Source organism: Mytilus californianus, unplaced genomic scaffold (assembly GCF_021869535.1).
Source record: "Mytilus californianus isolate M0D057914Y unplaced genomic scaffold, xbMytCali1.0.p SCAF_9, whole genome shotgun sequence".
Taxonomy (NCBI): Eukaryota; Metazoa; Mollusca; class Bivalvia; order Mytilida; family Mytilidae; genus Mytilus; species Mytilus californianus.
This window is the reverse complement of record NW_026262745.1, coordinates 65,211,583-65,221,259: the sequence shown is the minus strand read 5'-3', so window position 1 is coordinate 65,221,259 and position 9,677 is coordinate 65,211,583.

Genomic DNA, 9,677 nt, shown 5'->3' with positions numbered 1-9,677 from the left:
TATAATAAATTCGTTGCATCCTCTGGTGACCATCAGTGACTAGTTAAACTTGTAATCTGTACGTTTTTATGAACATTAAACTTGTTTGCCTAACGATCACCAAAAACTATTGTTTGATATAGTTTTTCCTTGTTATAATTTTCAAAAGGTGTCCATTGCAGTCACTGTAGAGAAAGTGTGAAAAGTCTTACTTGTTCTCTGGTATAAACATAACCACTGGACTAATAATTGACTGTTGTTTGCTTATTCATTTTTACGATTTTATTTTAGCACTTCACATATCACAAAATTATCAAGCGTGTCTCCTTAACTAGTCATTTGAATTATTTGTTCTTTACAAATTCAGTTGGTAATGCTTGACGTACCACAAAATTAGCTTGCCTTGTACATGTTGTATCCTAATCTATAAATATTTTGAATGTACTTTCTATAAAATGGCAACATACTCACATCTTATAATAAAAATATTAATAGACGGTACACATAAATCCAAATAATTAAGCAAATATATTTAATGTACAAACTTTATATAAAAAACAAAGACTTTTTGATCAGATAGTAAATTTATTTTGTAGTTTTAATAATTTATTTCAAACCAGAAGCAATACAGCTTATAGATATATCATAAATATATACATGTATATCATAACAGAACATTTTAAATACAAACGGAGGCAGGACTACATAGTATAAATCATTCAGAGGGTTGTCGTGACAATTTTGTATCTGTAGCGTATTTCAAATATGTCATATTTTAGACATTTTAAAATAAAACGAAACTCATCCTCGATATCACCATGGTTACATAAAATACATAATCTTTCATTTCTGTCTCTTTTTATGAATCTACCATATTCAATATTTAATTTTTGTGAACACAGTCTATACTAAGTTAAAAATCTAATACATTGTGGACTTTAGTTTTTTGTCAAATAAAACTGCAATTGAAAATTATCCACAAGATGTTTATAAATAGTACATTTTGATGATGAATAGAAAAAAAATTTGTAAAGGGCAAAAGCTATTGCTAGTCTTCTTTTAATGTTGATATAAAAAACCGCGTATAACAGGCCAGGCTTCCTAAGGTGTTATACTTCGTAGTTCTACGCATATTGCTTTTTTAGTTAAATTCAAAGCAAATTTGGCGTTGCTACGTAAACATTCTATGTTTGGAAAACAGCTTAATGAAAGTTGTAAATGATCACCTTATAAGTACAAATGTCAATCTCGAATCATATTTGGCAACATAAATATCAAAATAGTCCTATATGTAGAAACTATAGTAATACCCCTTTGAAATAATCAAGTTTGTTTTGCTATGTACCCATGTATGTTGGGGGACCAGGTGTCCAAATGTAATTCAGCGGTTTCCCTGAAATATAAGCTTTGACCTTTGACCCAAATTTAAGACAATCGTGATCACTGAAGGCAACGACGACATCGATATTTCGATGAGGCTTGTTCTCTTTTCAATAATATAAAATACAGTCTTGTGATATTCTGTTAATCCAAATTGATCAAATTCGTTGACTGGTCACCCCAAGGAGGCTATGTTAGATCAAATATAATCTCATGGGTTAAACGGACAACATATAGTAATATTTTTATATTGAGTATTTGTTAAATAATCATTCTATTCGTGGCTATATAGTTCTTGGAAAGCTTAAACTAATTTTCAGTTTATTACTTTAAAATTAACAGTTTATATTTTTGTGTGTGTCAACTATCAAGGATTTTAATAATTACATGAAGTTACATAAAATTGTGAGAAATATATTAAGTTACAATAGTCATTTATTAGTCCAGTGGTTGTGATTGTGTGTCTAGAGAAGTAGGAAGACTACTTGTAAAACTTGTCACACTTACCATTGCTTACTCCAAAACGACTGTAAATTATATCGATTAGATTATTGTGTTTTACTTTATTAGTGTTTGTTAGTAATGAGCATTTAATCATGGTGTGTAATTCCTTGTCCAAGATGCTAGATGGTTTTACTTCCTTTTAACAACTTACCACAGAATGTAAAATACGTATTTTGGTGTTTCCCTGTTGTAGATATATTTCCGAGCGAGTACTCGAGTATCGCTCAATAAAACCAACGATTACTCGATTAGTTATTGTTCACCAAGTTGACATCTCTTTCATATTTAAAAAAAAATGTCTGAACTTTTTCTCCGGAAGAACAAGATATACATTTAAGTTGACATAAGCCCTTATATAATACAGTTCTGCTATTTTTTGTTGTGCTATGTATACTTATCTGATGAGCCAAGACAATACCATCCGATTTTACAGTGCATTTTTATTTTATTACACCACTGTCACATACTAAGGTTTATACATGAATGATCTCCTGGTCATAGTCACATGTTTTGGGAAGTGTACAGGGCTCACAATCAAGTTGAACTCCGCCATGTCCCTAATATTCCAACCAGAATCAGGAATCTGTAATCCAGAGTTTGTTTTTTACTACTCTCTGTCATATTTTCTTTTCCTTTCCCCTTTTGACTTGCTCAAAATTTTGCCAGCTGGGGTTTTTTTTACATTCTAACTATTGTTTTTTATTTTTTTTTTATTTATTGTTATTTTGTTGACAATAATACTACATGTAATTTTTAAATAGATGGTTCCGTGGACATGTTTCATATGATGCAGAAACTCTTCAGTTTGGGTTCACTTAGGTTGGTCCCCTCCGTAAAATATTCAGAATGCTTTCGCCAGAAACTGGTCAATATAATGATTCAATTTTATTTGCCTGCTATAATCTAATATAAACAAAATACAAGTATACACAGTTGTTGATACCTTGTTTATTTCTCAGCTTTGTTTGAATCAATCCGAACTTTACCCGTTAATCATAATATATATTTGCTATACAGTTATATTGCATGTCTGTGAATGCCTATCTAAGAAGAATGCCAGTAAGAAAACAGTTCAACTTAATACTATATTCTGCTAAATTTATTTCACATTAATGTAATGCTTGTTAGTGGAGTGAAACATAAAGAAACAGTCGCTTATTTGAAGAGTTTAATGGACCGACAAAGTAAACATTATACTATATTTTTTCCTGTCGTATAGTTAAAATTATCTTTTCACTTTTTATAATCAGTTTTCTATAACTTTTTTATGTTTAGTTTTTCTCTTATTTGGCTAGTACAACTACTGAGAAATACATTTTTATATAGTTTTAGCATATGTAAAATATGTATTTTAGGTGTCAACAAGATGTATGATATGAATAACTCATGAATCTGTCTTTAAAACAAGACATATAATACTAACCACTCACTTTTGTATACATTTTATTTCTACCGAATTAAAGTATTTTGATTGTAATGTAATAATGGAGATAACCTGTAAATTCTTTGTAATAACTAATACATATAAAACATGGGACTTAACTCAGCCGTGGTGTCAGTGATAGTACATGTAATTGCTCTGTTCAATGTATTGTTGTTTTCAAATTTCGTTCGATTTTATATACACATGTATATGTTCATTTTGTTATTATTGTATTTGATGATAGTCCAATGTCTGGACTTTATTTCAATAAAAATTAATTTCTTTCTTTTTTACATTACTTACTTATTGGAAACTTAGAGCTGTATGCTGCAGTATGAAATTTAAATCAATTCAAAAACATATGTCATAGAGTTGGTGAGTATGATATGTTATACCTAAACCTAACATATTGAATGATTATCTTCCTTATTTTACAATTCTGACATTTCATTTTGTTAAATTATACAGGGGGAAAATTATTTATGGTATTACTGATATATCATATAATGCATTTTAAAATTCAAATATGATAATTAAATTTTGGATGATTGGTGAATATGAATTTGACGCGAGATAACTTTTGGTCAGTAGAAACTATATCTTATTTGTTATTAGTATGAATTGATCTTTCGTGTTAGTATTATTCTTGTTAACACTGTTTTACACTTAAGCAAGACGGAGAAATTCAACAAAACTATATAATAAAATGTTATATTTATGAAACTAACAAATAAAATAAGTATAAAAGACAAAATATTTTATAATGAGATAATTCTCTACCAAAAACCAAACGAAAAAAAAAAATCAGGTAAACAACTTCACACTGATCAAAGTATGACCTTTATAATGAGCAAAAACCATACGATATACCATAGTAAGCTATAAAAAAGCTCTGGAATAACAAAATGTAAAACAATTCAAAAGAAGGAACTAATGCACAAAATATTAACCTACTTAATCATCTGCTATAGATATAATTCATCTGATAGATCTTTAGGATAGATGGCAGCATCATTGCTTACATATGTTTTTAAATGCTATTGTCAGGGTCATGGAGTTTGAAGGGTTTATGAAATTGAGTGTACATGCAATATATATATATATATATATATGTAACTTAAAAGATGAACAGAAATTTACAGCTAATAGTTCAATTAATACCTGAACTAATTCTGAGAACCAGGATATTATATTTATTGCACAACATAAAGAAAAACAGATGATGGATAATTTCAGAACAAAATCATTTCACCTCATAAAAATACCAAATGAAAGGAAGAGCAATTTTAGTAATGTCTGAAAACTCAAGAAAATACTGTTTTAAGTAGCCTCTGAAATCATATCTGTGAATGATACTGGAAGAAGAATGCCAGTAAGAAGTTAGGTCATTTTCGTAAGATATTTGGATTATTGTTTTTCACATAACCGGTAATATATTTATTGATGCTGGTTCTTTGAGCTGGTGCAACAGATTCTAAATTCCATTTAATATGGGTCAGTGCAAACGTTGACTAGAGTTCTTACTCTAGCAAAAGATTAAATGCATAATCACTACGTTGAGTGGAGTTTTGAGAAGGATTGATCATGGTTGATCATGATTTCGGTTTCAAAGATTTGTAGCAACAATAACTTTGTCAACTGGATTTGATAGATAGGTTTCAGTAGAATACCCTTTTAAGTTACAACAAACAGTCCAATCCTATTTGTTCATAAGTCCTTTTAAATGACATATCATATCACCAACCGCCCCTAAAACTGAAATTTGTACAGATTTAGGCACATTCTGAGTATTTGTCCATAACAAATGAAAACAACACGTTATAAATTTTATGCATCCAAAGCGCTTTTCTGGATTAACCTTCATCAGAAACGCTCAAAGCCAAATATTAGAAAGCCAAGGATGCATTGGAACCAAAACATTTGAAGAGCTACATAACACATGAAAAAGGATAGACACCAATATTTTGTTGAAAGGAAAACCATGTATTGTGTCTCTGGTACACGTTAAGAAGTATATTTTTGATTGGAGAAGCCTGACGTTTGTAATTTACTTGAATTTTGCAAGGTGGAACATGTCGCTATTTTTCTGTTGATAAAAGATCGTGAAATAGGCCCTTGTATATATGACTGCAATATTTTGTAGGACAGATCGCATCCGATCAAAGTAAACTGGGTTCTGGCCTTACTTTTGTAAACAGATGTCCATGTGTTTGGCATACATTTATGGAGTTTTTTTTCAGTTCCTTGCAAAAAGGACATTCTTCAAGCTAAACATTGTACAATGAAATAACATTCTTTACGCCCTTGTGAACGCATTTGCAGGCGGATTAAGATGAAGGAAACTGAGGGATTTTCAAAACTATATTTAGACACTAAGATACTTGCAAGGAAAGCAATACTAGATTATACCATATTAAAAAGTGTGTCTAGAAATAGACATATAGTCAAATTTGACCCTGTATGCTTGCATGAGAAAACACGTTAAAGGTTCGAATGATCTTAAACTTTTAAGATAATAAATTTATGGGCAGCCATTCAGGCAAAATTGAGCAGAGTTTTAAAAGCAGACTTAAAAAAAACCACAGATGTTAAAATCAAAAATCGTTGAAATATCAGAAAAAAAAAAAGTTAAAAAACGAAAACATACATATAATTTAAAAAAACCAACAGAGGTTTCATTCGAAAACAGACATGAAATAAGAAAACAGACGACAAAATGAAGAAAAAAAAAAGACATCGAAAACGAATACATACACAAAATACTCTAAAGCAGAAACAATACAAGAACTAACAGGTGTCCATTACATGACGCTTTTTTAAAGGCCGTTAGAAGTCAGAGAATTCTCCCACTACTATACTACTTAGGGGACGATCATTTTTGATTACTTTGGGAAAGGGGGAGGTGTGAAGCAACAGACAAAAATGAATAGTTTGCCGGATACAATTAAGATATTTTAATCAGTGCCGGAAAAATATCATATTTGCTATTTTGCCGGTGCTGGCAATTATGACAATACACTGGCTATTGTCCGAATACCCAGTAAGTAATTATTTTATTAAAAAGAATAAAATTAACGGTACCAATTTTTCTGAACTAGATGCGCTTTTCGACAATAAATGTCTCTTTACTGATGTTCGGGGGAAAACTATTTATAAATCTACAGCTTATTAAAAAAAATCAAAGAGCTTCAGTGGCGGATCCAGAACTTTTTATCAGAGGGAGCCCACTGACTGATCTAAGGGGGTGCTCCAGTCATTCTTCAGTGATCCCCTATATAATCAATAAAAAAAATCAACAAACAGGGAGGGGGCTGGACCTGTCCCCTGGATCCGCCTATGAGCTAAACAGGACAAAATAGTAAAACCAAATTCGGACAAGGAATCAGATGGGAGATATATTCCATAATTTGATATAATTTTCAAAACTTGTAACGGCAAATTTTATTAACACAAGGTCAGTATTTTCTTGCCGGTACCGAAGTACTGGCTACTGGGCTAGTGATACCCTCGATGACTTACAGTCCACCAACAGATGCATCGACCCACTGGTAGTAATAAAATAAACGTTACCTTTTTTTCTGCACAAAATTGGCATTTCGACAATATTATAAAACTATTAACTTACCTTTTAAATGTTAACTTCCAGTAAATAGTTCATGTCAAGTAAATAATGTTTTTTAACAATTGACTGAGAAAAAAATTTCAGACAATTTTGTATCAATAATAAAATTATTCGTATAAAATTTTGTAAGGAAAATTACATACTGGACTGTATATGTATTATATGGTATAATATTTTATATAAAGGGAGAAGTGGTATGATTTCCATTGAGACAACTATTAACTAGAGTTCAAATGAACTGGATGTAAACAATTATAGGCAACCACACAGCTTTCAACAATGACAAAAACCGATACCGTATGGTCGGCTATATAAGGCCCCGACATGAAAAATAAGGAACAATTCAACTGAGAAAACTCACGGCCTAATTGATAACAAAACAAGTTACGAAAAAAAAAATGTCATACATGATCCAACGACAACCACTGAACTACAAGCTCCTGACTCGGTACAGGCTCATAAAGAATGTGGCGATCGAGGGTCAAAATTTCTGATGGTTGTTTTGAACGAAGTTAGTTTTGATAGAAAAACACTACATTCTGTGACACCTAAACACTACTCTAGATCTATGTCTCATCCTGCTTCCTTTTTATCATTCTTTTTATCTTAAACGTTTCCTCCAATTAGCTATTTTATTTCAATAACAAGCAAAGCTCTACACATTTGAACAAAACAAAAACAAAAACCTTTTTACAGTTTTTTTTTTTTTTAATTATGAATATATTATCTTGTGCATGTTAACACTCTGTCAATATTGGGAATTGAATATGCTTAAAAACTAGTTCACTAGAATATCTTAAAAAATATTTACTTGATAGCCTATATTTGTCAAATATCCCAAAAGAACACTTTTTACATGTAAGCTGATACTATCTATTTATAGGAATTTTATCAAATGATGATAAAAACTTTATAACACCTTTTAGTAGTATAGTTTTTGACGTTTTATGCACCCTAAATACCTAAGGTTCTAAGGTTCTAAGATGGCGTCAAACCCACTTCCGGTTTTCATTAAAAAAGGAGGGAATTCCTCCTCAACCAAAAAAAAAAGAGTTACATCACTTCCGATCACACTGACTTTCGCTTTGATGAAACATTGCTATATAAGAAGCAACAGAGTCATAGCTAAAACTCATCCACCTTTAAGCTAAACAGTTCAACATTGTATTCCATTCCCTTTAATAAATCGCTTTATTGATTTCTTGTTTTTTCAGATACAGACACAAAAAAACCGTATCAATAGCACTTTATCGCTACATGTGTCAAAACATAGTTAGAACAGAGAATCATGTTAAAACAATCAGATTAATAAATACTGTCAGGGATAATGGCACAAGCAGCACACCTTATACCATCATCACTAGTGGGAGTTTTGGAGAAGGGCTTGAGAGGTTGTGATTTGGATACGATGCATGTTGCAAACTTTGCCGAGGTTTATGCAGATGAAAACACGAGACCTACACCAAATAAAACTTATTATAGAATGAAAACAGACGATGTAAAACCTGGTTTCACGTATTTGCTATTAGAAAAAAAATATATAAGAAATCTTTATTACAAAACAGTGAAGAACGGTATCTATCGAGTGCATTATTTAAACAATATCTATTAAATGATACAGGTAATATCATAATTCATGGACCGTGTTTATCTGAAGAAACTGGATTTGTTTGACCATGGCTTATGCTTACATTGTAAGACATGGATATCACACGCATCACAGTTGATATTAAGATCAAGTGATTCATGGCCAAGTTATAATGTCAATAGTATTATAAATCATGGAGTACTTTTTGTACTAATTGGAGTTAAGGGGATCGCCAACAGAAGATATAAAATGGCGAATATCTTTTTCTGTTGGTGAAAAATTTCTAATCAACACTTTTACACCCACTCAATTAGTTTGCTATGCCCTACTGAAAAGTGTTTTGAAAGATGTAATAGCAATCTACAACGACTGTTCAGTTTTACTGTGTTCACATTTCGTGAAAGCAATTATTTTCTGGATATCAGAGGAAATACCACAATCCGTGTTTTATGCGTTGCTTTAGCAGGCTTATTTATTGTGTGAAGTATTCAGTTTGCTTGCATTACTTTATTCCAGAAAACAACATACATGTTCGAGAACAAAATAGAGGGACGTAATCGTGAAATACTCCTAGATAAACTAAGTACCCTCCATAGCTACGGTTGTCGGTGCGTGTTATTTTCAGATCAACTATCTAATTTTCAGGTATCAATGGGGATGGATCACACCGAACCACATACATTGCGTACTATCGAGCTTGCAAAAACACTGAATTCCAAATTGTTATATTTGCCAAATTGTATAACTGATAGGTATTGCAAAAGGGAAACTTATCTATATATTAGAATACATCAGATAGTGTCCTGTTACCAATCCTCATTAAAATACTTATATACATACTACACGTCATTGTGGTGTACACGATATGTGCAGACTATCACACTGAACAGTACTAGAAGCAATAATAAACTTCTATACAAACAGTATAATTCCTGTCTTTGTGCTCTGCTACAAAATATATATCACGACGCTGTATCGGGATGGTTAATGTTAGCTTCGTTTTCTATAAGACAACACAATAAAGGTAAGCGTCACACATCCTCATGTATTCTTTATCGAAGTGTACGATCGGAAAACTAACTCGCTCCATGGCTATGTTGGTAACTCATAACCAATTGGTCATTCCGAAATCATTCCTGGAGAAAAGTTTAGTTCGATTATGGAAAATAATCCTTGTAGAT